General features: G+C 43.6%; 1 protein-coding gene across 2 annotated transcripts in view; it reads left to right on the top strand.

Moving 5' to 3' along the window:
* The window catches only part of magi3a (membrane associated guanylate kinase, WW and PDZ domain containing 3a), a 169,509-nt gene that overhangs the window by 48,897 nt on the left and 94,899 nt on the right, over nucleotides 1–25,713 (top strand). The window lies entirely within an intron of this gene.

Here is a 25,713-nt window from a genome sequence, read left to right as displayed (position 1 = left end):
CATACACATACACATATACATACACACACACAGGCCCAAAATCCACCCACTGTTGTTCCGACAGCGGATGGACACACCGCTAGAAGACCAGGTTCAACACCTCTCTTCCCAGTAGCTGCTCATGGGAAGGTCCACCAAGCAGCACCAGCTGTTGGTATACTCCATCGGTGAGCAGTGCCTTGTTGTATGCAAGCTTGTGATGGTGTTGAAGCACACAGTCCACAGAGGTTGCAAATGCATCTTAAATCTGCACCCACTACATTAACGATGGTAGTTCCAACGGAGCAGTTTAACATCATGCTCAGGACACACACACCAGCCCTTACAACGTTTTTGTTTGTTTTTTGAGAGAGAGATACACACATCACACTTCTTCTCACCTGTTCAGAACTTTGCATCAAAGAGATGTGTGGGGCAAGCATAAGATGATTAGCACATTTAGCAGACATCTCTCTTTTAATTGAACTCTCAGAGGGCTAATTTTGACACCCTCAGAGTTTACCACAAGTTTTACTTTCAACTGGGCGTCCCTATTTTGGGCATGTTTGTGTAGTGTGTAGGTGACAAGAATTTCACTATTTCCGCACACCTGTATACAACGAGCAATAAAATACCGCTTAAGTGGTTTTAAATGAACACATGTAGCTTCAGATTCAGCCTGTACTTGAACTGGACTGGGCTTGTCCAACTTAACATTTTATTTCAGCAAGTCTGTCAAACTACATTCCTCATTATCAGGGTACCAGAGAACTTTTCCATGTATCCACAGTGAAAAGGAGGATATTGACAGGCTGCTGCTGACATGATGTTGGCTTCGGTGACTTTTTCACAGTTGGCTTTCTCTCCGTTATCAACAAAAGAGTTTTTAAAAATACACAGGTCTAAAAAGAACTGCAGGAATGGAACAGACTGGTGAATCATTCACATTTCAGACATCTGCAGCATCTCCTCTCTCTCTCTCTCTCTCTGTGTCTCTCTCTCTCTGTGTGTGTGTGTGTGTGTGTGTGTGTGTGTGTGTGTGTGTGTGTGTGTGTGTGTGTGTGTGTGTGTGTGTGTGTGTGTGTGTGTGTGTGTGTGTGTGTGTGTGTGTGTGTGTGTGTGTGTGTGTGTGTGTGGGGGGGGGGGGGGGGGGGGGGGGGTGGTGGTGTGTGTGTGTGTGAGAATGTACAGACAGACTGTCTGTCTGTCACAGCACAATCTCAGCCACCACCTTAGTTGTAAATGATTTAGCGTCAGCCCTAGATAACAAAAATGCACTGTGCTGCTCTATTTGTAGACTTATCAAAAACTTTTGATACTGTCCATCATTCCCTTTTGTTGCAGAGATTACACAGTATTGGTTTTGACACAAATGTCTGCAGTTGGTTCCAAAGCTACCTGTCTGAAAGACCTCAATGTGTGAAAACAGGAAATGCCCAGTCTGAGTTTTTAAACCATCTCAAAAGGTGTCCCACAAGGATCAATACTGGGCCCGATCCTTTTTAGTATATCTATATAAATAATATCACCTAATTTTTAAATAACTGTAGCTGTCATCTCTATGCAGTCATTTGTTGTACTGCAGACTCTATACAAGTCGCAATGGAAAACCTACAACTTTCTTTTAACGTCATGTTAAACTTTGGTAGAACCTTGGGTTGCATGAATGCCTGGCCAATGGCCATGATATAAGTTCAGATATTGTCAATCTTCATCGGTTGCTTCTGTGTTTCGTGAGTTTTTTTTCTGGCTAAATGAAAAGAAAACAAAAAAAAACCCTGTTACTTTGTTGTGAAATGGAATAAATAATAATAAATAAAGAGACAAGAACTGAAGACCTTGGAGTGTGTGTTCGTAAGAGTGGCATCAGTGGAGCTGTTCCAGGCAGCAACATAATTGCTCAGTATGTTCAGTCAGTCTACTCTGCTCTGCTTAGTGATGCATCACTCTTATAGAGATGAACAAATGTGGTGTGACCATTGAAATGCAAAACAGAATTGATATACAGATTACTTTTATCACCACAGTAATATACGATTGTCAGTAAGTTGAAGGAAAACATAATGCTATATGCATTCCCACCCTTACAAGGTCACTTTTTACACTTCCAGAGTTCAATTAACTTACTGTCTGGGTGCCTCTGGTCTCGTTTTACCGTTCCGCCTCCTCACGTGTACGGAAGGTAAAAAGCAGACCCGATTCTTATCAGGACGTTTGGGGTCGCCAGTGTTTGTTTTCAGCGGGATGAATGGAGGATGTTAGTCAAATCCGCCCACTTCTCAAGCAAGCATGGGAACAATAACACTATTGTGTGTGGTGTGTAGTAGAGTACAGCTGTGCTGTAGCTCCTGGGCCATGTGTTGTTTGATCTGGCTCTGTTGAGAGCTGTGATTGAAAAAGGATCTTGCAGTTAATAGTTACCGTTGTCTTACAAGGAAGTTAGGAACATAAAAAAACATCAAATCTGTAGAAAGTAACATTGCTAATCACAAAATTGAGGGTGTAGAAGGGCGTTGCTGTGGTGTTTTCTCACATGCTGTAGGTGGGTTCAGTTTCACATCAGATCACCTCGGTGGCTGCTGGCACCATTCATCATATGATGAAGGCTATAGGGTTGAAGTGGTTAACAAATCATTTGATTTGATTGAAAACACAATTAATCCTTTTATTTATTTATTTGGGGGTGTGGCAGGGGGGTTGCAGACTGTATTGTCCCCTCAGGCAGGTAGGCAGGTGTGGTGAAATACAGACTCCTATTGGATGAAGTGTAGACCTTCCAGACAGACTTGATCAGGGTGAAAGTAATGGGAGCCCCACGCCAGGCAATCTCCTCTATAATGGAATGTGGCTGCTCAACAACTTTCATAAATATTCAGATGAGGTGCAGTAGGGACGCCCAAGAGATTGTGTGTGGCACACACGCTGTCAGCGGTGACAGGGGAAGCATAAAAACACCACCAGGGCCGTCATTTGTGGTCCCAGGGGATGGTAATGGCCACCTCCTAGCTTTCACATTTTTTTAACCAAAAACCGCAGGTCTTTTATTCACATTTCCTCCGCCTTTGAAGTTTTTTGCATTTTTAGATTGACACTTGTTTTCTTTCTGCAACCATGAATGTATTCATCACTGTAAACTAGCCTTCTGTTCCTATTTGGGGCATACCGGGCAAAACACATTTTCAAAAATAGTAGATCTACAAGCTCACAATGCATTGTATCACAATGCATTGTAAGCTTGTAGATCTGCTAATAATTTTGCTTAAGCTGAACAGCACCAACATGGGCCTCTCACTGTAGCAAAGAGGCCAGCATCTCGTTCTGCCGTTTGTACAGGAATGTGGGGGTGTGGCATTGTTCTTTTAGTAGAGGTTTGTTTGAATTCCAATATGAACCATGTGGAGCCGATGTCCTCTTTCAAATGGACAAAAATAAACATCCCACTGGCTCCAAGTAACAATGCATGCTGGGTGACTCAGGCCTGTTTAACCTCGACAATTAGCATGCACTGCAATTTCCCCTCACAGTATGTGTCAGGCTGCAATTAGCTTGGCAGTGGTTAGCATGGTGGACTTCAAAAAACACTACATTAATGTGGTGCAGAGATGAATATTGCAATTCTGATGAGGATTCTCCAACAGAGCGGTACAGAACAAAGAGCATAGCTAGCAAGAGAGATGATTCACTTTTAGATTTGTGCTACTGTAGGTTGGCTGTTGGCTGGATAGTCTGTCTCAGCAGTTGAGGTTGAGCATAATGTTCTGTGGGTAACATTACCACGGCAATGCTAACGGTTTTGATTTGATATTAGACCATTTTACTGGTACTTCATTCTCTAAGAGAGGATATGCTTTGTACTCTGTAAAAAATATGACTGGAAAGGTCTCCAGCAGTTACCTTTTTAAGAGAGCTGTGATGAATGAAAATGTTACCAACCTCTTTGACCCGAGCCTCTGACAACACTTGACGTTGTCACCTCGGTCTCCATGTCGTCGTCCTCAGACATCAATAGGTTTTCAAATTTAGAGTGAAGCCCGGCTCAGCAGATACAAGTTAATTAAATGTAGCGTTTCCCTGGCAGACGACTGGACCACGGCGCCCCCTCTATCCTCTGATTTATGCCCGACCCCAAGGACAAATCTGTTTCTTGTGCACTGCGGCACAGCTACCATAGCCAAGCCGCTGCATAGGCGGAAACAACAGCATCACCACATCATTTCAGTCAATCTCCCATGAGAGATCAACTTGACTGAATGGTGCTTTGGGTATGGAACGCATTGTGTTAATTGAAGGTCAGGGCTGTGTGTGAGTTTGAAAACGCTAACAATAACATGGTGATTCTTACGTGGCTGTTGTCAAGTTGTCACCCGATAGTTCAAAACAGAGACAGTGATTTCATTTTTATTATGCCATGGGCCCCTTTTGATATAATTTTCATCTCTGGTACGCCAGTCTACACTATAAAATCCTTGTTACTAACTGCCAGTCATTTTGTCAGTCCCCTGGAACCCCCTCAAGGATCCCTGAGGGTCCCCGGACTTAATGTTGAAAATCACTGTTTTAGGATTTCATAGGCACACTAACCTGTTTTAGGGCCTCAGTAGTCAAAACATGTGAATGCCATGCATGCCTATTTGAATAAATTAATGAATGAATGAATGTGGCGTAGGTGGCCGTGGTGAGTTAACAGCGAGTCCCCTCCGTTCCCTCACTTGTATATTATTCACATGTGAAACCTCAGACTTGTAGGAATGCACCCTGGCCAAAAGGCCTCCATTCCAACTCCTATGATTATAATCATCGACTGACATCAGAACTGCGGTCGGGTGTGAGCAGTTTAGGACTTTTGGTACTGGTTCTGGGAATTGTGTTCCCAAGGTCAGCTAAGGTGGAAGTTATTGGCATTTCGAAAATGTGTGCATGTGCGTATTGAGGAGAGGGGGGGGGGTTATGAGTGATGTTTTTGTAAACCACTGTGGTGAGGCTGTTCCTCTCAACCTTGCACAGATTATATGTTGTAGTCAAACAGCCTCAACAGCTCTGCGTCTAGAATATCCCAAAATTCTTTCCTTCCAAGTCAAAACGTTGCTTAATCTTCAGAGTGAGCAACGGGTTTCATAAAAGCGGCTCCGAAAAAGCCAACTAGGCTGGACGCAAAGCCCCCGTCATCATGCCTCCTGCTTGTTTTGTCAGAAAAGTCCCCTGCTGTGGGGGGACAGGCATCGGTCTGCGCTGCCTGGCACCCAGATAAAAGGGATCAGCTGGCATATGGAAGGTGTTTCGATCCAATCTCCATGTATTCTCCATAGCAATTTAATATTAACCACACAGCTTGCTGATAGAGTGAGTAAAGAGAGAGAGAGAGAGGAGAAAGCAGGCTGAAAGTGAGCCTACATGCCACCCTATCAAGGACATTTACTCCTCTGACTGAGGACACCACGTGTGTGTGTGTGTGTGTGTGTGTGTGTGTGTGTGTGTGTGTGTGTGTGTGTGTGTGTGTGTGTGTGTGTGTGTGTGTGTGTGTGTGTGTGTGTGTGTGTGTGTGTGTGTGTGTGTGTGTGTTAAGGCTGAACGATTAATCGTTTTCAAACCGAAATTGCGATTTGAAACCACGCGATTAGCAAATCGCAAAGGCTGCGATTAAAAAAAAAATCATAATCAACCCGGAGCGCGTCTGATCCAGTATTTACAACACGGCTATACTGTGCTCTCTATTCTAACCAATCAGAAGTGTCCCTGCAGTGCATGTGACTGCAGTGCATGTGTACACGCGCTCCCAGTGCCCAAAACAAAGTCATCATTTACGTCTACTCTGCTCTGTGTTCAGTGCGTTTATGCTAATGCTACCATGCTAGCAGCTGAGGAGCAGATGCAAGCATAGCGTCTGCGGAGCCCGAATAAACTTTCTGAAGTCCGCACAATTTAATCCCAAAGAGATCAGGCACTTCGGGGATATGGCATTATTTTGGTTTTGACGTTACAGCCGTCCAACAAGAGAGTTTTGTGCAAGACCTGTCATGGTACAGCGACAGTCAAAACATCCCGCAGCAACACCACAAACCTTCGCATGGCACGGGCGCTGTCCTGCTGTCCTGTCCCCTGTTTATTTTATTAATGCTACATTTTCGTCGTCGTCCCCGATTCTGGTGAACCGGTCCCCATTGTGGTGCATGTACATTTGTAATGATTTGTCTAAGCGAGGTCCGCGAAATTGTACCGAGATCCGAGAGCCATCATTAAAAAAAAGCTTACACCAGGACCCGTGGTGGGAAAATAGCCGGCCAACAAGCTCATAAACATTAAAGTTAAAGTTATGAGCTTGTCTTAAACCTCAGACAAAATTATCTCTAATAATTGATAGCCTAATTCTGTCATCACATCTGTCAAAATGTAGCCACTTATGCAATGCATATGCTTTTATTTGGTTAAAAAAATCCCACCCGTGTGAAGTGAGGGGCGCTCTTGGGGCGCCTATTTCTTTGCTCAGACAATGACATAAAATTGTCAATGGGAATGTAATGTTTGTGTAGGACGTTTGTGGACATACGTGCACTGGATTTAGGAGGGGCTACTGCCCCTCAAAAACAAATAAATCAATTGAACATAATATCTAAATGTGAATATTAAATGAGAATCACAATATTGTGCTCTGATGATTAGATAACGGTAGCCTAATAGCAATTGCACTTAAATAGAAAAAATTACATTGCATTTATGGTCTGTATCCAGAGAGCTATACAATTATTTCTAACATTACAATTTTAACACACATTCTTATTGTAGTTAATTAAACAGGTCAATTTGGTTAGCCTACATTATTTTGAGCTGTCTCACATCCTGTGAATCCTGACATCACTGCCTGGTAAAGTAAATGAATGGTATGCCATTTGGTAATGTTTCATTACTTTTTAAATGGACACAGTGAATACTAAATTGAAGCTTTACTTTTTAAGTGGTGCAACCACTTCATTATGGAGCTTTGTGTGTCTGTGGGTGGGTGGCTGGCTGGCTGGCTGGGTCTGTCCGAGCACGAAAATAGCATTTGGTTGGTTTTCACAACCAAGTGTCACTGTTGCGCAGCCTAACACACACACATACTAACTGTATAGGCCCTATATGATGATTTTGGGTGTGACATTACAGTACAGCAGGGTTCCCCAATTAATTTTCCTCAAGGGCCATATTTTGACTAGGGAACCAGGCTGGGGGCCGAGTCCGCACGCGTTAAAAATTGGGTTTTTTATTTTTTCATTCATTAATAAAAAATTGTTCTCAACCAGTGGTCCGGGGACCACCAGTGGTCCTTGAGGGGGTGCCCAGTTTGACATGCATAGGCTACTGACCCCCATTTAATGCCATTTATATCTGGGACACCCCCCCAAAACAAAACACTTTTTTTGAAATTCTTCCAGGGGCCACAAGGGGGCGCTCCGCGGGCCACAAATGGCCCACGGGCCGCCTATTGGGGAACCCTGCAGTACAGTGACTGTACAGTACAGTACAGTACAGTACAGTACAGTATAGGGACCCCCTGGGGACCCACACACGGTAACTCTTTCTCGACCGTTTCGGACGCGGGGCGGCTCGCCTAAACCGGGCCGGCACCCTGGGCACGTTCCTGTGGGTCTGGAAGTTTCGGGGACCCCCCCGGGGGCGCCCACACGGAGTTGCACCACTTACTTCACACGGGTGTGATTTTAAAAAAAATATCGCGAGTCAAATCGCAATCGCAATATTGGTCAGAAAAATCGCAATTAGATTTTTTCTCAAAATCGTTCAGCCTTAGTGTGTGTGTGTGTGTGTGTGTGTGTGTGTGTGTGTGGCGCGCGCGTCTGAGCCTTTGGGCTAATTCTGTGTGCATTTATTTTTAGTTCCTAGCCACTACAACTGGGTAAATCCTAAGGCTTAAACCATTGGGGGGCCTCATTTAGGAGAACAGAAACAAAAGAAGAAGGGAAAAAAAGAAAGCAGTTATTTGCCAGTGCCAGCTCATGGCTTCCGTTACATAATGACAGGTCAGTAGCCAGTCATTAACTAATGATGGTTATCATACCTGGAATTAAAATGCACTTATCTGCTTAATGGGATCGGCACACTTCTCACCCCCATACTTGTGCTTATATTAATTCACGCCTGCACACAATAGACCCACATCTGCCCTCGTTCTTCATAATGCCAGTTCATGTACTCCAAAGTGGGTCTCGCTGATTCATTAAGCCTGATATACTTTGTAGTAAGAAATACTGCAGATGAGACACGTTGTGAGCTTGACACTGTTGTACGACAGAGCCATAAAAGTAGGCATTACTGTAGATTATTTTGATGCTATCTAATCCCAAGTGAGCATTGATCCCGCAGATCACATGAACAGATTAAATAGTAAACCTGCCGTGTCCTTACACAAATCCCTGTACTAGCAACACGAGTCACCTGTCACAGAATGTCAGCATTCTGCTTGGCCGACAGCCCTCGCGCCCTTCACCGCTGTAGATTTCAGCTCATCACCAAAGCATTGATGGCAGGCCTCTGCCTCGCTCACAGTGATGGGGAAGAAAGATCCTGCCGGCAGACTTTTCTTTGAGTCACAGATCTGCAGCGAAACGTCTCTTTTAGATATTGGTAATGAGAATGTGGCGTGGCAGATACACGCGCTTGATTGATGTTTGCAAGGGAACTGGACGTGGGAGGGACGGGGGGTGTATTGCTCCATGGTCACACAAGATGAGGACAAGTGTGGAAATGAAATGGAAAGCACAAAGGCAGGAGAGATTGAAAGGAGACATCACAGAGAGAGGGAGAGGTGGTGAGGAGGTATAATGTAGATAACTGCTTAATGACAGCAGATCAGATAGCGGCAGTGCCACTTTCTGAACTCTGTTCTGCCGACCCAGGACTGCCACGACCATGACTGTTTTTTTTTTAAAACAACAAAACCGTTATAGGTGAAGGCGTGCTCTCCTCAGGGAGTCAAGTTGATAGTCTCTGTAGCTGGTAGGTGCAGATTCTTGAAGATCAATGGAAAAAGGGAATACTCAGGCCTTCCTCAGCGTTTCAAGCTGGAGTTTGAAACGCTGAGGAAGGCCTGAGTGCTGAAACGCGTTGGTTTCTCTAGGTGGACTGCTGCTGCATGTGATTTCATGACATAAAGAAACTCAACTTTATTAAGGGTACGGATATTCCCTTTTTCCATGGATTTTTTTAAAGACACCATACTGTAGTATACAAAATGGATTTGACTGTATAGAATGCGCTCTAAGAAAATAAAACATCAAATCAAACCCTGCAAGGTGCTCGGGTGGCGTAGTTCAAGGCTGTAATTTATTGTTATAACTTGTGTACATAAGAGTCAAACTTATTTTTGTTTGGTTTCCTTAAGACAATGCAGCAGCTTAGAATTAGATAATAACAACAACATAGTGATAAAATCAAGATTGCAAGAAAAAAAACCATATGTACATGACATAATTGGCATAATTATTATCTTCATGGCATAATATTGTGGTAATATCCGGTTCGAATCCACCGTTGTGCAACCGGCTTTGTCAGGTGTCTTATGTGAATACAATTGGCCCGTGTTCGGGGAGGGAACCCGTGGGGGGAGGATGATATTGGTCATTGCATGTACTCCTATGGGCTGGGGCGGCACCTGTCAGCAGGAGGGAGGAGTAGGACGTAGCAGGCGAGTCAGTAGGATACAACAGCAGCGACAACACAGAACCTAAAGCTCTTAAGTCTCAGAGAGGACACAAAGCAGGATACAGTGTTAATTTAACACTGTTGTTCAGGGATTTACTGGATTTAGGGCAAAAACAAATCTTTTTGCCCTATCTTATGGGTTTTGGTCATTGTAATGGTTTAGGTAATTAAAAATAGCGTCTAGACACTAATTAGTTTTAGCCGCTAATAATGCAAGCAGCCAAAAACCTTTCGGAATGTCTTGGATTTAATTAACCAATAAGGAGCTGATAAATAAGGAGCCAGCTGTCGGGCCCCCTCCCACCGTACAGCAACCCACTCTCCCACCCCACCCACACTCCTCTCCACTACCTGGCATGTCGTTGGCTTGTCAAAGTCAAAGTCATATGATTTGTCACACACGTTACCGCAGTGAAATTTGTTCTCTGCATTTGACCCATCTCTTGGAGCGGTGAGCCGCAGCGTGAGCCGCGCTCGGGAATCATTTGATTAGTAGATTTGACCCCCAATCCAACCCTTTGATGCTGAGTGTCAAGCAGGGCGGCATTGGGTCCCATTTTTACAGTCTTTGGTATGACCCGGCCGGGGATCGAACCCCGACCTCCCAGTTTCAGGGCGAACACTCTAACCACAAGGCCACTGAGCTGGTAGAGCAGTAGTTAAGTATTGGCCACGGTAATCTGTCCCGGATCATTATTTTATAATATATACATTTTCTACCTCACATACTGCATCTTGTTTCTTTGTGGAGACTTTCTGTAGTGATTGAGGCCTGGGGTTGACGCCCTCCAGGGCTACAGACAGTGAACATGTTCTCACCAAAGAGCAGTCAACATAATGGTGGCACACGCCAGCATTATGGATCAGTTCAGTTCACTTAGTACATTTTTAAACACTGCATGAAATGCGGTTGTATGCTTCTGCCAACCAGTTGCAGTTTACATCCATCTGTAATAAAAAATAAAATCTGCATAAAAAGTAAACTGACACATTATACAAAAAAAGAAGAAAGCAAAAGAAGAAGCGACCAAGGCACTCTTGTAGAAAAAGTAAAATCCTTTAATATAGTTGGCTAATGCATATGCAAGGATTACATCTTAATCATTGCATATGCATTAGCCACCTTTTTAAAGACTGTTTACTTTTTCTACAAGAGTGCCTTGGTCTCTTCTTTTTTTCCATCAATTCTGTCACCCAGTTTTACCAAAGAACACCTTGTTGTTGATTTCTACTCTGCACTCCTTCCTCTCTTTTTTCTGACATATTATCCAATTGGATATTATATGGAACTTTTGAATATCAAAACATTTCCAGATTTTGACTGTTGAAGAAAAATCCTTTCGCTGAACTAGCAGAAGCGAAGAAAGAATAATGAATCCCTTTGCCATGCATGCACTGCTTCATATCAATTATGAATAATGTCTCTGCAACAGTGAAGGGAAGGAGCTCGCTGCAGCCTCTCTTCAACAGTGAAGGGAAGGAGCTCCCTGCAGCCTCTCTTCAACAGTGAAGGGAAGGAGCTCCCTGCAGCCTCTCTGCAACAGTGAAGGGAAGGAGCTCCCTGCAGCCTCTCTGCAACAGTGAAGGGAAGGAGCTCCCTGCAGCCTCTCTGCAACAGTGAAGGGAAGGAGCTCCCTGCAGCCTCTCTTCAACAGTGAAGGGAAGGAGCTCCCTGCAGCCTCTCTGCAACAGTGAAGGGAAGGAGCTCCCTGCAGCCTCTCTGCAACAGTGAAGGGAAGGAGCTCCCTGCAGCCTCTCTGCAACAGTGAAGGGAAGGAGCTCCCTGCAGCCTCTCTTCAACAGTGAAGGGAAGGAGCTCCCTGCAGCCTCTCTGCAACAGTGAAGGGAAGGAGCTCCCTGCAGCCTCTCTTCAACAGTGAAGGGAAGGAGCTCCCTGCAGCCTCTCTTCAACAGTGAAGGGAAGGAGCTCCCTGCAGCCTGAAGGGAAGGAGCTCCCTGCAGCCTCTCTTCAACAGTGAAGGGAAGGAGCTCCTGCAGCCTCTCTTCAACAGTGAAGGGAAGGAGCTTCTCTCGCTTCTCTAGTGTGTTTTCTTCTTTATCAGATCTACAAGCTCACACAGTGTGTCGTTATGAGCTTGTAGTTCTGCTATTTTTGGCATCCAACAACGCCAGTGTCGGAGTATATATTTTACCCCCTCTTCCTTTTGCACTCTGCTCCTTTCTCATCTTAGAGATTCAGATCGTGATCACCTCTATGGAACTCTCGTCTCTAGACGTGCTTGATCTTTTCGCTGCTGTGCTCAGTTAGCAGGCCTTGTCTCACAGCCATTTCTACTCTCAGATCAAGCCTGAAACCTTGAGCAGAAGGGAAACAGCCGCCCTGTGCACTGTACATGCACTGCTTTCCATTAAATAAATATATAAAAAATCCTCATCTGAAATGAGAACGAATGATTCCTTCATAAATTAACGTCATAGTAAATCCCCACACCCTGTTTCCTTTAACTTAACATTCAGTTCTAGTTTTACTATTCTACATTTGTCCAGGAGGTCGGCATCACCCGACCTGAGGGAGAGGGCATGGTGTTGGATGAGTTCAGAGAGGTAGCAGGGGGCCTGGTCGTTGAGGGCTTCGTAGGTAGCAGTAATTAGTGAAATATAGTGATTATTGATATGGAATGCTATCTATCACTAAAAAGATTATACATTGGCTGAATTCCTGAGCACGGTAAACGACCCAAATAAAAGCATTGAGGTACAGACTCAGTGAACACGGCCTTGCAATAGAGACAGACAACAGAGACACATACTTCCCACAGATTACACTCACCCAAAGTGAGTTTAAAACTAAGACCAACGACAAAACACTCCCGTACCTATAGAGAGTATGCGCATGCTTAAAGTGAATGGCACATCGAGTGGCAAAGCAACAGGCAAAGTGAGTTTAACATCGTTTAATGTTGTTTAATGCAATCAGATATGACTTTTCTATGTGGATGTATGGGCTGTCAAGGCCAGAAAGTAGTTTTTTGCCTCTCAGTAGGCATTCCTGCATAACTTCCTGGTTTGATGATGATCACGCGCATACCCTCTATTGGGACAAATACAACAATGTGCAAACACAGCAGCAAGATTTGTGAACTGCTGCGACAAAAGAAGGTTAGCCAGTGGAATACAACCGCCCTAGGACTACTGTCTGTACCAAGTAGACCTACTGCACATGTAAACAGAGCTGCTACCTTTAAACATCTTAAATCCAAGTTGTTTTTGTATACTATTTAAATAGTCTTGAGAAAGAAATCTGGTATTTGTCCCAAAATGACTGCAAAAAAACATTCTGCTATTTGTTTCAAAAAAGCTTTATATCGTGTATAACATATATACATGTATAACGATGCAATGTGACATAGCTCTGTGTACAAAATGCTGTACCCCCTCCAACTGTATAGTACCGGTATACAGTATACTTTCCCCATTTCTTTTGTTTTTTTTATAAAGTATATTTATTGGTTTTAACAAATTTAAGGACAATAAACACAGACATTACACAACAAGAACATAATAACAAACAAGAAAAGAAAAGAAAGAAAAACAGCTCAGGCACAACACTATTGTAAATAAAAAGATGGAATATACAAAGACAATACAGTCATAATAAGCACCAAATCATTACAGTGAGAGTAGACCCATGCATACTCCACTTCGAGGCGGCCACCCCCCCCCCCCCCCCCCCACCTCCAGGCGGCAGGGCCACCGCCCCAAGAAGCAGCCCCAATGTAATTTTGTAGTTTGACACTTGCTTTGGCAATGTAAACGTATGTTTTCTCATGCCAATAAAGCTCATTTGAATTTAACTGATTAGTATTTTGAAGTCCATTCTGTGCTTGACTGGGAGCCAGTGGAGGTCGGGTTGATCAGGTTCTGGTAATGGATGACTATATGCTGCAGCCAGAGACACATAGGAAAAAGGATAATACAGAATATGATTGAAGGATAAATTGGCAACCAGGATATACAAAATATCATCATATACCAAACATGTTGCAATTTCCAGTATGTGCAGGCGATCTGACCAAAAGGAAGAATGCTTGCTCTGTTGTGAGCAAGCATTTACATATTGAAGGCAGTTGACCTTGCAGTTTGGTCCAGAGTTTGTTTCATTGGTGAAATTAAGTGACATGCTGTAAGCTTGTAGATCTCTTTTCGGCACTGGCATGCAACTACAGTGGAAGTATAAATTAAGCATTATTGTTTGCATGATCCTTATGTCTAGTGGGAAGGTTGAATGAGCCAGAAAGAGCTATTTGAGGCTCTCGTGTCAGTCCCCCTGACTCCCCCACACATCCCGCTCTGCATGCTGGAGGGTGGCAGCAGGGGGTCCACCAGGCTGCTGCCAGAGTGTCTACTACTGCACCCTGCTCTGTAGGGTGAAACCTTAGACTAGAGTATATACAGTATACTCTAAGGGTGAAACAGGTGCATTACATTGCTAGCATCAACCTCAACCCTCCATCTCTCTGAAAAGCTTGACTAGTTCAGCACAACTTTGTTTACAAATGCAGCAGTCATTTGCCACAAATAAAAGAATAAAAACTAGTGTGTATTTACAATTTAATGATAAGCTGTGTCCAGCGCCCTCTGTTTGTGCTTGATATTTCTGTGCTGACAGACATTTAGACAGGCTGACCAACAGACAAACAGAACCCAGCACAGCCCTAAAGGCTAGGTTATAGGATGCAGAGTTGCGTATATTCTTCTGTGGTGGATGATCTCAGAGAGTCAGTGGAGACTTGGATGCCAGAGCCAATCTCTCACCTATATGACAAGCCGTTTGTTTTGCAGTAGCTGTGATTTTGGGATATCTACTTTTCCTTATCCCAGTCCTGTCTGTGCTGCTGCACAAAGCTTAGCCACCAGCAGGTGGCTGCTGTGTGTATTCACATGATAGAAGAACACAAAACAATATGTATTCACATGAGGTATGACTAGTACTATCCATCTTCTCCTGTGCTATTGACCAAAGGCCAGTTCAGCTTATTCCATCCAAGTCCAGTGTGATTCATCTTGTGGCGGTAATAGCTACAATCCATCAGCATCTAGTTAGCATTGTTAAGCAAAGAAACTATATGAGGGCAGCTTTAGCCAGGCACCTAATAGTTATTGCTCTCCAGGTATCTCCTAGAGTACGCTGCACAAACACACACACACACACACACACACACACACACACACACACACACACCTTGCCATAAGCAATATTCTTTACCGTATGCAAGCATTTATGAGGGCCATAAAACGTGTGGATATTGTGGTGTTAAATTGTGCTGTGTGATTTATAGCTGCATGTGTTTGGGGTCTAGAAGCAGAGTACATGTGAAGCAGATGGAGGTTATTGCTACGTATGTGCTCCCTGTTCCACAGAGGTCATGGTCCTGGCATTTAAAAATGTGTTTTGTATTTTCTTCTCAGGTGATGTGTCTTGGATTCATGCCCTGGCCTCATGAATAAGCTATCTAAATGCAATCCTGCTCAATATCAATCTTAATGACACGGACAAGACATTGCAGACACAGCTGTTTGTAGCTGGAGTTTATGAAAAATGACTTGCCATGTCTTACTTGAGGCACTCTTGATTTCCTTTCCTTGTTATATTCAGTTGGCGTCTAAATATTCTGAATGTTTCAGGGGATTCCAGAATGCAGAGGAGCTGGCTAGTCCTGTTGCCGTGTTATGAATTCCGTAGCATTCCTTGGTTCTTACTCAGGCCAGTTTATGTTTCACCACACAGGGGAACTGGCCACATACCTCAGCCCCTCCGGCCCTCTGTGGATGAGCACAGCCTGATGGAGAGGGTCAAGGGTCGAGCTGTCCCGCGAGCCTCAGGGAAAACCATGAAATCTAGCTAGAGCTGTAATGACTGCAGAAAAACATCATGCTGACGGTATCAGTCAATGAAAACATATGTTGGGAATGGATTATGACACATTCCATCAGAAGAGGTCCCGTGTGCCTCTTCTGATCGTGTACCTCAGCGCGGCTTATTAAACGTATTCCCTGTCCAGATGCCGGTGCACATTATGAGCAACTAGAAGGTCAAATGACTAACATTCATGAGTTGGATGTCATTATATGCATTGCTGTTCAGGATATCTGAGGATCACATTGTTGTCAGGCAGAAACCTTGTATCTACAATACATATTTCATATTTTTTGTTTATCCAAAATCCACAATGCCCTATTTTAGATTTTTTTTAACAGTGATGGTGTCACACAAAAGTAGCTATTGCTACTTTTGCTGTGTGCATATTTTACCAGGGCTTTATCTCACCCTGTTGTTTGTTACGCTCTCCGTCTGCCTCTGCTCTCTACTACAGCTATATATACTGTGTGCAGAATATTTTACCAATAAGGACTCTAGAAAGTGGAGGGTTGCTAATCTGTAGTCAATCCTTCTATCCCCACGCCCCACCCCTGGACAATGTGTGTAATACAATTTTGTCTCTCAATGTCATGGTGGATCCCAATACTTTTTTGCGGCTTCAGCCATTTGATTTAGCTAACAGTCACACCTCGGGGGCTTGTTAAATTTACAGGCTGCTTATAATTCAAGTGGCATTTTAAGTGTATGCTTTTATGCAAGCACTTGTGTTGTCTGTATTCCCCCATTTACCTCTGCAGTTTTTCCCTCACTTTCCTCACCCGGGTCCAGCAGCCCATATTCTCAATGTACTAACCATGGCAGTAGAATTCTGTGTGACATCACTGCTTGGCCACTGATTATTCTTTGTGAACCAGAACCACTGAGCTAGCTGCTACACCCCTAGAAAGGACTTTATAGGCTGTGGAGCAAACATTATGCATAGGATGGTGTAATTGTCCCAGGTGGCTAGGTGGGATTGTTACGGACCACTCTTGGTCTAGGGATAAACTTGGAAAACAAGGCAATTAATGTTGAAGGAATGATGAAAGAGGAGGGATGAGGGTGTATGAGCCAGTGATTATGATGAGAATGGTGATAGATCAAGGTCAAATGGAAGAAAAGAGGGGGTGGGGGGCTTGGCTAAGGGTGTGGTGTTTGGCAACACAGGGACCCAAGGAGAGCTTGTTAATGGAGATTAGACCATTGTGATCACTACATGTCATTGACTCTTGTACAGCCAAGAAAGCTCTATGATGAGCTGGTGTTGAACTCGGCCTCAAAGGCAAAGCCCTTGAGAAGCCATGTGTCACAGCTTTGTGATCAACACTACGCCTCCCCTGACCCTGATGGTGATGATGCATAACGTATGTGCCACATACACAGTCATGCGTCCACAAACACGCACACATGCATGCATGTGCACGCACCCACGCACGTGTGTGCATGCACCCATCTCACGCACGCACGTACCAGAGACACGATTAAGGAAAATAGAAATTACAATTTTCCTAATCTAATTCTAGAGATTAGTGTATTACAGATTACAGAAGCATCCTTATTTGTAAAAAAAAAAAAAAGGAAATACAAATCTCAAATAAAAGGTACAAAGTACAAACTTTATTGTCAACGTTTTATTCCTACTCTCACCTATGGTCATGAAGTGTGGGTCATGACCGAAAGAATAAGGTCACGTATACAAGCGGCCGAAATTAGTTTTCTTCGACGGTTGGCTGGCATCTCCCTTAGAGATAGGGTGAGAAGTTCAGTCACATGAGAGAGACTCGGAGTAGAGTCGCTGCTTCTTCGCCTGAAAAGGAGCCATCTTAGGTGGTTTGGGCATCTGGTTAGGATGCCTCTTGGGCGTCTCCCTAAGGGAGGTCCTCGAAGCACGTCCCACTGAGAGGAGACCCCGGGGCAGACCAAGGCGCAGTTGGAGGAAACGCATCGACTCACTGGCCTTGGAACGTCTCGGGATCAGGAGGAAGTCACTAATATTGCTCTGGAGAGGGAAGTCTGGAGCACTCTGGTGGAGCTGTTGCGCCCGCGACCCGACTACGGATAAGCGGTTGAAGATGGATGGATTCCACAAATGCTATACCGGTATTCCACGTTCAGCTGCCTGCAAGTGCTATTATAGAGCATTTTGGCATCAGTAATGATGCACCTTCAGCAAGGACAACATCATGTAATTTACATAATAATAATTTAGGTAGTAACTTTGTCTTGGCTTATGTATTTTAATAAAACATATTCGATAAATTCACATTGTTTGTTCGTCACGACTTATGAAGTTCGTATAATACACCCTCAGAAGGCAAATATCTTCATGGCCAGTGGCGATGGAATCATGACATATATTCATTATGCACTGAGTTTTGCCATCTCCCCGTTTAGCCTCCCCTTGAATCGGTGAATGAGAACAACGAACCCAGCTACTGAACGTAACCTTGAAGAGGCAAGGCTTTGTGGGCTCTGTGTATACAGTACCCAGCCAACAGCACAGATGGTACAGCCTGATAGCGTATCCATCACATCCACATCAAAAGGCCAGTGCGGTATCTGAACGCTGGCCCTGATTGGCTGACTAGCGGTGACTCGTAGGGCCCAGCCACTGTGCAGACAGCTTGTCAATATTCTGACTTATACTGGAAAGAGCGGGGTTGACAGGCCTTTGAGTGAGCCCCACGTAGGGAGGTCCCAGGAGATTGGAGGGCAGTGGGTGGAAGAGAGCAACTCAACAACGGCTCATCTAAAGCCATGTGGACACAGTTCAAACGGCCACAACTTGGCAGCTTGATAGAAACTCAGGTATGACAGATGCTGAACTGCCACGGTGGGCTGGCATTAGAGCTGCAACTATCGATTACAGTATTTTTGAGGGGCGCTAGCCCCTCGCCATTAACAATTAATTTATTGTTAATGGTGTTTATTGTTTGTTGGCACTGTTTGTTTTACATCACCATTACATCACCTAATCAACATGAGTTAGACTTTAATATATTAGCACCCCTCACTTCACACAGGTGTGATTTTTTATAATCGCCTAAATCGATTAGTATTATTAAACACTTTTCTCTTTTTCACTCTTTTATACTTGTGTGTGGGTGTTGTGCAAAAATATTGAAAATAGGTGCAACACGCGATGTGCAGAGTTTGATATTTGCTATTTTTAAAAATGATTTTATTCATTTGTCAGGTGAAACCCAGGCTTTCATTTTCGTCAGGGCAAAAAAGAGCTAGGTGAAACCTGACTTAACGCTCATGAAATATAAGCGACTTCGTTCGACTGATCTGATTGGCTGCCTCGTCTGCTACGTCTTCCTCCTCTCTGGCCAATGGCCTGCCAGCCAGGCAGGCTGCAGAGCAGCATGAACACACTCACTCAATATAACTTCAAAACAAACGCGTCACTCGATATAACTTCAAAACAAACGTGGGTGAAACAGTGCAGGCATATCGTGGTGTACAGTTATTTGACACATTTGCAATGTTCGAACGTCACTCGATATAACTTCGAGGTTGTGACACACAAACATACACGTTACTAAAACAATCATTCATACTAATATGGGGGAGAACAACGGAGACAAGCACACAACGGAGACGGCGCTTCTTTCACCTGACAAATATCACTATGTGATCATTTCTTGTTTTAAATTGATTACATCAGTTAGTTAAATTAAAGGTATACGGTAAGTGATTTTCTTTGGCTAAAATAAAAAGCTATATTGTGATAGTACTCATTGCTATATAGAGAGTTTGTTCAGTAACAGGAGTCTCCCTGTCTCTCCAGCTTTTTATTGAACACAAAATGCATTTTCAGGTCGGGATACCAATTTTATCCAATCAGGATAGAGAACTCAATCAGGATGCAGATTAAACATGTGGAATTGTAAGTGATGACACAAAGAAATGAGCAAACAAAATTGGAACTGGAACACTACTACTTAAGCTGATAAATGGCTACTTTCTCCTGACATTTTGTTACATACCTGAAAAATTATTTTCTGTTTAATAAGGAGCTCAAGAGACAGGGAGACCACTATAGCAATGATTACTCAGAATATAGTGATTTAACCTTTTTAACAAAAAAAGTTTTGTTTTAACAAAAAAATATCACTTACCCTACCTTTTAATTGTTGCACCTCTAGAGGACAGCCACTCAATTACGGCTCATCTACAGACATGTGGACACAGCTCATAGGGGCATGACTGCGCAGCTCAAAGCTCAGGTATGACACTTGTTGAACCGCGGCCGCCGCAGTGGGTCTGGCATGTTCATGAGTTGTTAACCGCTGTAGTAAATCATGCGTCTTCAGCTGTGCCTGGAATGCTAACAAGAAACTAATACGGAGTCATAGAACATTATTCATCCATGTTAAATCTAATCTAATTTCAGGCATTTGCCTGAAGCCATTTTTGTTGTTGTGTATTCTCGTCTCCCTTAACGTAACACTTAGTAGCAGTTCTGCATGCTGTCTCAACGGTTTGTCATTGGTCGACAGCCCACAGAGACTGACCCTTTGATCAAAAAGATCAATCTGTACTTTTTCTTCTCTCCCTCGCTCACTCTTTCTCTCTCTCTCCACTGAGAGGCTTTAGATTCTATTTATTTCTAGTGGTACGTTTGAGCTTAATCACATCGCACCGACCGCCAGCTACCTGGGGACAGCTAGAATTAACAAGTGAGGGACGACCGGCAGCTACCTGGGGACAGCTAGAATTAACGAGTGAGGGACGACCGGCAGATGGATGGGGGACCAAGGACCCCGCTAGGAGTGTGCAAAGAACGCCTGCTGGTAGAAGAAAAAACATCTCCCTCCCAAGTCACAGTAATGGAGAAATTCTGTCTGCAGGTTGAATGATTGTTTCCGAGTTGTCTAGAGTAGCGTCTAAAATACCGTATTCACATGGCGGCCATGTTTCTGTTATGTCATACTCTCCCCTGTGTATGATGTGAGAGCAACGACGGCCCCCGTGTGTATAGCGGTCAGAGCAAAGACGTTAAAACGAAACTATATAATGAAACGTGATGGAAAATGATGATGAAATCTGTCTGGTTAATACAGGGGTCACGCTCACAACCCCCTGGGGTGAAGCAGGCAGAGATTGCGGCTCTGTATGCATGATGTAAGATGTCCTTCCTTGACGATGTGAGGACGCACGTACGCTAATAAATATAGATACAGTACATGATGGTATTACCTTGTTTCTTCTCACTGCGGGTTTTTGAGCACATGGATTAGACTCGAATCCCCCAATCTTAAGAGGACACGACACGTAGGCAGGTCTTCTCTTATTATTTGAATATCGCACCGCATCCTCAAGATTTTAGACTGACAGGTGCTGAGACACTTTGCGTAATTTTTGTTCACTGTGGCGAGGACTTGTAATGAGTTGTTGAAATCCACTTGGCAGCAAATAGAGGTCATGTCATTTCCCTTTCCTCTGAGATTGTTACTGGTGGCAAACAGACGTCCTCCCCCCCTCCCTGAGGTGTAATTTGTACCTTTTCGAAAATGAGTTGCAGCCCTGTATTAATGTGTATGCGCTCCGTGTGAATACAAAACAGCCTGACTTGTAGTATGGCTATTGGATGTGTGGAATTTCTTTCCTTAAAGTAACTAAATGTCAATCTTTCCATTTGTAAATCTGAGAGTGTACAAATTGAACTGGTCCATGGACGTGCGTGCGTGCGTGTCCTGTGATGCACTGGACCAGCCTAAAATGGGCTGGTCAAGGGCTCAACCCCTTCTGCTGATATATTTGACCTCCTCATGTTTTGGGGTGTTGGGCGGGGAGGGTAGTTGAGCTGGGGTGGCGGGCTGGGAGAAGTATGGAGTACTGTGGGTGTATGTTACTTAGTTGTATAATTTATATTCAGCTTTATTTTATAATTAATGCAAATTGACAGATCAGTCTCGGTCTTGGTGGAAAATTTTACTGTATATGCAGGCCTCCTTGATTACTGTTCCAGTACAATCCAATACACATTTCATGTCGAGGCTAAGACGTCCTGCCAATTTGCATTAATGATCAAGAATTGCGCTAGTTTTGAGCTCTTTCACTCATTTTTTACACTCACTTGAGTCCAATTAGACACAGTGGTCTTGTGAACCGCTCCATTGAGTTCCTCTCAACCATTTGATTTATCATACAGTATGTAATTTGTATTACTAGGCGATGGAAGTTGGATCCATGCCCCACCCAGCTATGTAATATTGTACCTGTGTCAGAGTACCCTTTCCACCCATCTGTCTGTGTCCCTTTTATGCCCATATATGGAGATTTCTGTATCTGTCTCTCTGTGTTGCTTTATTCCTATTTGGAATTCTGTGTCAGGCATGCCCAAATATGAAGTGTTGTGATGTCAGAACAGGCCAGCTACAAGTACATTATGGAGATAAAGGGGTGATCAGGTCCAGATCCCGGGCAGAGGCTTTTGTGCTGGTTCTGGACAACCGGCTATCCGACGGACCCGACACTGCACTCCCTGTGGTGGCGTGGAACGCGTGTGTCGAAATTAAAGTCGGTGGGGCGAACGGTTCTAAAGTTACGTGGATTACAGACGTATGTACACACAGACAGAGACTATAGATAATAATTACATCTACAGTAAAAATGTTCTCCATAATTTTAGGAAGCTAGGAACATCCTCCTGTTCCAAACAGAATGACAAGGAATGGAATTCAGTTCAGATAAAATGTTATTATTGTGAGATTTACAGTACTGTATGTGTTCCCTTTTAGGTTTGGCATGTGTTCTGCACCATAAAAGTTAGCCGAAGTGAGGTCAAATGAAATACGCTATTACAGTCTGTGGAGCACCTTCCTAAATGTGCAGGGTATATCCAATGTAAATAGTTCTATGCTGCCTGTGTGCGTTTGTGAAAGTATACCGTTAATATCAAATGAAGCGTGTGAATGACAGGGATGTAATTGGCCTTGCAAAAATGTCAAACCGCCTGGGTAAAGCAAAGAATTCATGTATTTTCCATGAGTTGAGTGTTGTGTTGACAGTATTTTACTTTTTCTCCTTTTCCATGTGGGTCCCTCTCTCCCCCTGTCCTCGGAATTGACCCTCTCAGGTAAGACCATCGTCATTTTGTGCCTTTTTTTCCACCGGTTTAGACGTACATGATGATGCTGACTTTTCCCCAAGGAAACATCAGCATCATATCATCAGTTCAATGAAGAACTTCTGCAATCCATTAATAATGATAAAGCACTTTTGTCAGCTTTGGCCTTGTATGCAGCACCAATGTCTCGTTGAGATTGCACATAATAGAATAGTTTGAATGGAGGCAAGCTTTACTCTCGACTCACGACTCTGCACTTTTAATCCTCCTGCTGTCTCTGCACTTAATTCTGTTATCAAAAACTTCAGTTTCTCTAGCATTATTCCTTAGTACTCCAGATCCATGACCCCAAATATGACCCCCTTATGATCCAAATATCAGCGGTATAATCACCATAATCACCTAGGAGCCATTTTGCTGTTACATCATACTCGTTGGGGGAGGTGGGAGTATTTCGTTTTAATAGTCTGTGTAAAATCTGAACTCAACCTGGCACAGTTTTTGATGTGTTCAAATTCGCCTGATTAGCCACCCCTTGCTCTCCCTTAAAAGCCACAATATGTTAATAAGTACTTTAGGCTTCCAGCCTTGTTGGAGCACACTGCACAGTTGCTGTAAATGTCTCTGTGTCTGCATTCCTGTAAGGTCCTGTACTGACACGGCCGTCTAGTGGAGAACATTGGCTACCTGTTGTTTGTAAACCATTTCCCCCTGAGAGGAAAAGGTCTAAAAGTTCTCCCTAGTGCAGCTCAGCCCCCCACTCGGGACAGCCAAGGGAGCGTGCAATCCCTACCTCCTCACCACCTGCCATGTCAAACCACCACAGGTCCTGTCAGGAGGACAGAAACTGGATGTCTGGAGCCCCCAGGGATGAACTCTCAGCCCAGTGAGAGAGAGAGGGTTGCAGTGCTACCATACCTAAGGGCATGATGGAAAAACATAATTGTACCTGTTTACACGCACTCACACAGACAGACACAGACACACACACACACACACACACACACACACACACACAATGTGGAGCATTGTGGTGCCAGCTTCCAAGGGCAGACAGGAGGTGGCATGACTTTTCTACATTGCAAGCAGGGATGCCGGCTGACTGCATTCAAGTGCAGTAACGACAGCCTCTCCACTCTGTGTGCGTGCGTGCTGTGTGTAACTACTTCAGCATCCATCATCATGGCGTAGTAAAGCCATGGAAATTAGGCCATATGGCGGAAATGATCAAGTCCTTGGTAATTGTGGGTATGAATGGCATGAATGATGTAGTACAGGTTGACCCTTTGTTGTGTCAATATGGAGAGATAGATGTTATAAACACATTTAGGTAGGATGTCATTATATTGTAGACCTCACACACTTGCATTTTGTTGTTAGTATCTATGAATATAGTGACAAATAAACCTTAAACCTTCTAGATTATTTTTACCTGCAATTTAAGTCGTTTTTAAAGAGTACTTTTCTAATCTAAGTGACTGCTTGTGAATCCATACATTTTAATAGTCAGCACTTTTACAGTAGCAGTGAAAACAGTGAGATTATATCAGCACAACATGTGTGAGAATGTGAGAATGCTTGGAAAGCGAGCTAAGTGGGAAGGGTGCAATTACCTCATTACAGTGTTTTGCATCAGCGAACTGGAATTAGAGCGTTCCACCATGGACGTGTTGACTCCATGGACAGCAAAGTTGTCCCATGTTAACAAGTTTAACTGCTTTTAAGATGGTTTAACTCCACCCGGCGTAATATCACAAATACACAATTGAAGCCAGCCACAGTTACCCTGATTAAGTCTCTCTAAGAAACACTGTTTGACCTCAGCCACAGCAACAACCCACTCACTGAATGACAAAACCACTGAATGCTTCAACTTCTGTCAAAACTGCACACCCAGACTGAAATACACAGAAGGCTTACCAAATCTATGAAGCCACACTTTCTCTTTTACGGTGCTTTTCCACTGCATGGTACTCAAGGTTTTGATTGATTGATTGATTGAAGAATTTATTAACAGTTTGCAGAATTACAGTACATTTCAAGCACAAACTCAATACAAAGGCTGTTAACTGTGAGTGGACGACCCAATTAAGCATTACACTTGTTTCCAATAGGGTCCACCATGTTCAAAACATTTAGAGACGTACAAATAGACACTTCTATAGACAGAACAGGAATTCATCATAAAGGAGGTAAAAAGGGAAAAGAAACATATACAGTGAGGGGAAAAAAGGGGTGGGCGGTGGGGGGGATTCACCGGCACTTGAGCTGAGGCAATAGAGGGTATGCGTGTGACATCATCATCAAACCAGGAAGTTATGCAGGAACGCCTACTGAGTGGCAAAAAACTACTTTCTGGCCTTGACAGACCATACATCCACACAGAAAAATCTTATCTGATTGCATTAAACAACATTAAACAATGTTAAACTCACTTTGCCTGTTGCTTTGCCACTCGATTTGCCACTCGATGTGCCATTCACTTTAAGCATGCGCATACTCTCTATTCCAAAAACTGATGTGAAAACACTGCATACTACTTGGTTAAAGAGAATCATAACTGGTATCATTGCGTAATTGCCTCACTACAAACTCCTTATACTGCATGGAATTGCCCGCATATTGTTAACAAACTTCTAAACTATAAATGTTAAATCATTCAATATTAAAGGACCACTTCACCACTTTCCAACTTATCTTCATATTGGTCCTCACTAATGTTCATGATAAAATACCACAATTTTGTTCTACTCAGTCTGTGTCTCATAGGAGGGCTGTGGGCAGTTCAGAAACCCATCATCGTTAGGCAGATTCTTTTTTTTTTAAACAAGATTTAAAAAATATATTTAGATTTGTATTATTGTGAGAACGATGACTTCCATTTTCGCATTGCAACTTCAGGAATAGAAAGCCTGCAGTTTCTATTAGCTTGGATTCCCCATCGATGTCACTGGTGGACGGGTTTCTGAACTGCCCACAGCCCTCCCATGAGACACAGACCGAGTAGAAAAACATTGTGGCATAATTAAGCAATATTACACGAGAGGGTGTGGGTTAACGTGATTATTGCCACGACAGGGCG

This window comes from Electrona antarctica, assembly GCF_951216825.1.
Source record: "Electrona antarctica genome assembly, chromosome: 2".
Classification (NCBI taxonomy): domain Eukaryota; kingdom Metazoa; phylum Chordata; class Actinopteri; order Myctophiformes; family Myctophidae; genus Electrona; species Electrona antarctica.
The sequence above is the reverse complement of the archived record's forward strand: the minus strand, read 5'-3'. Positions and strand labels throughout refer to the sequence as shown.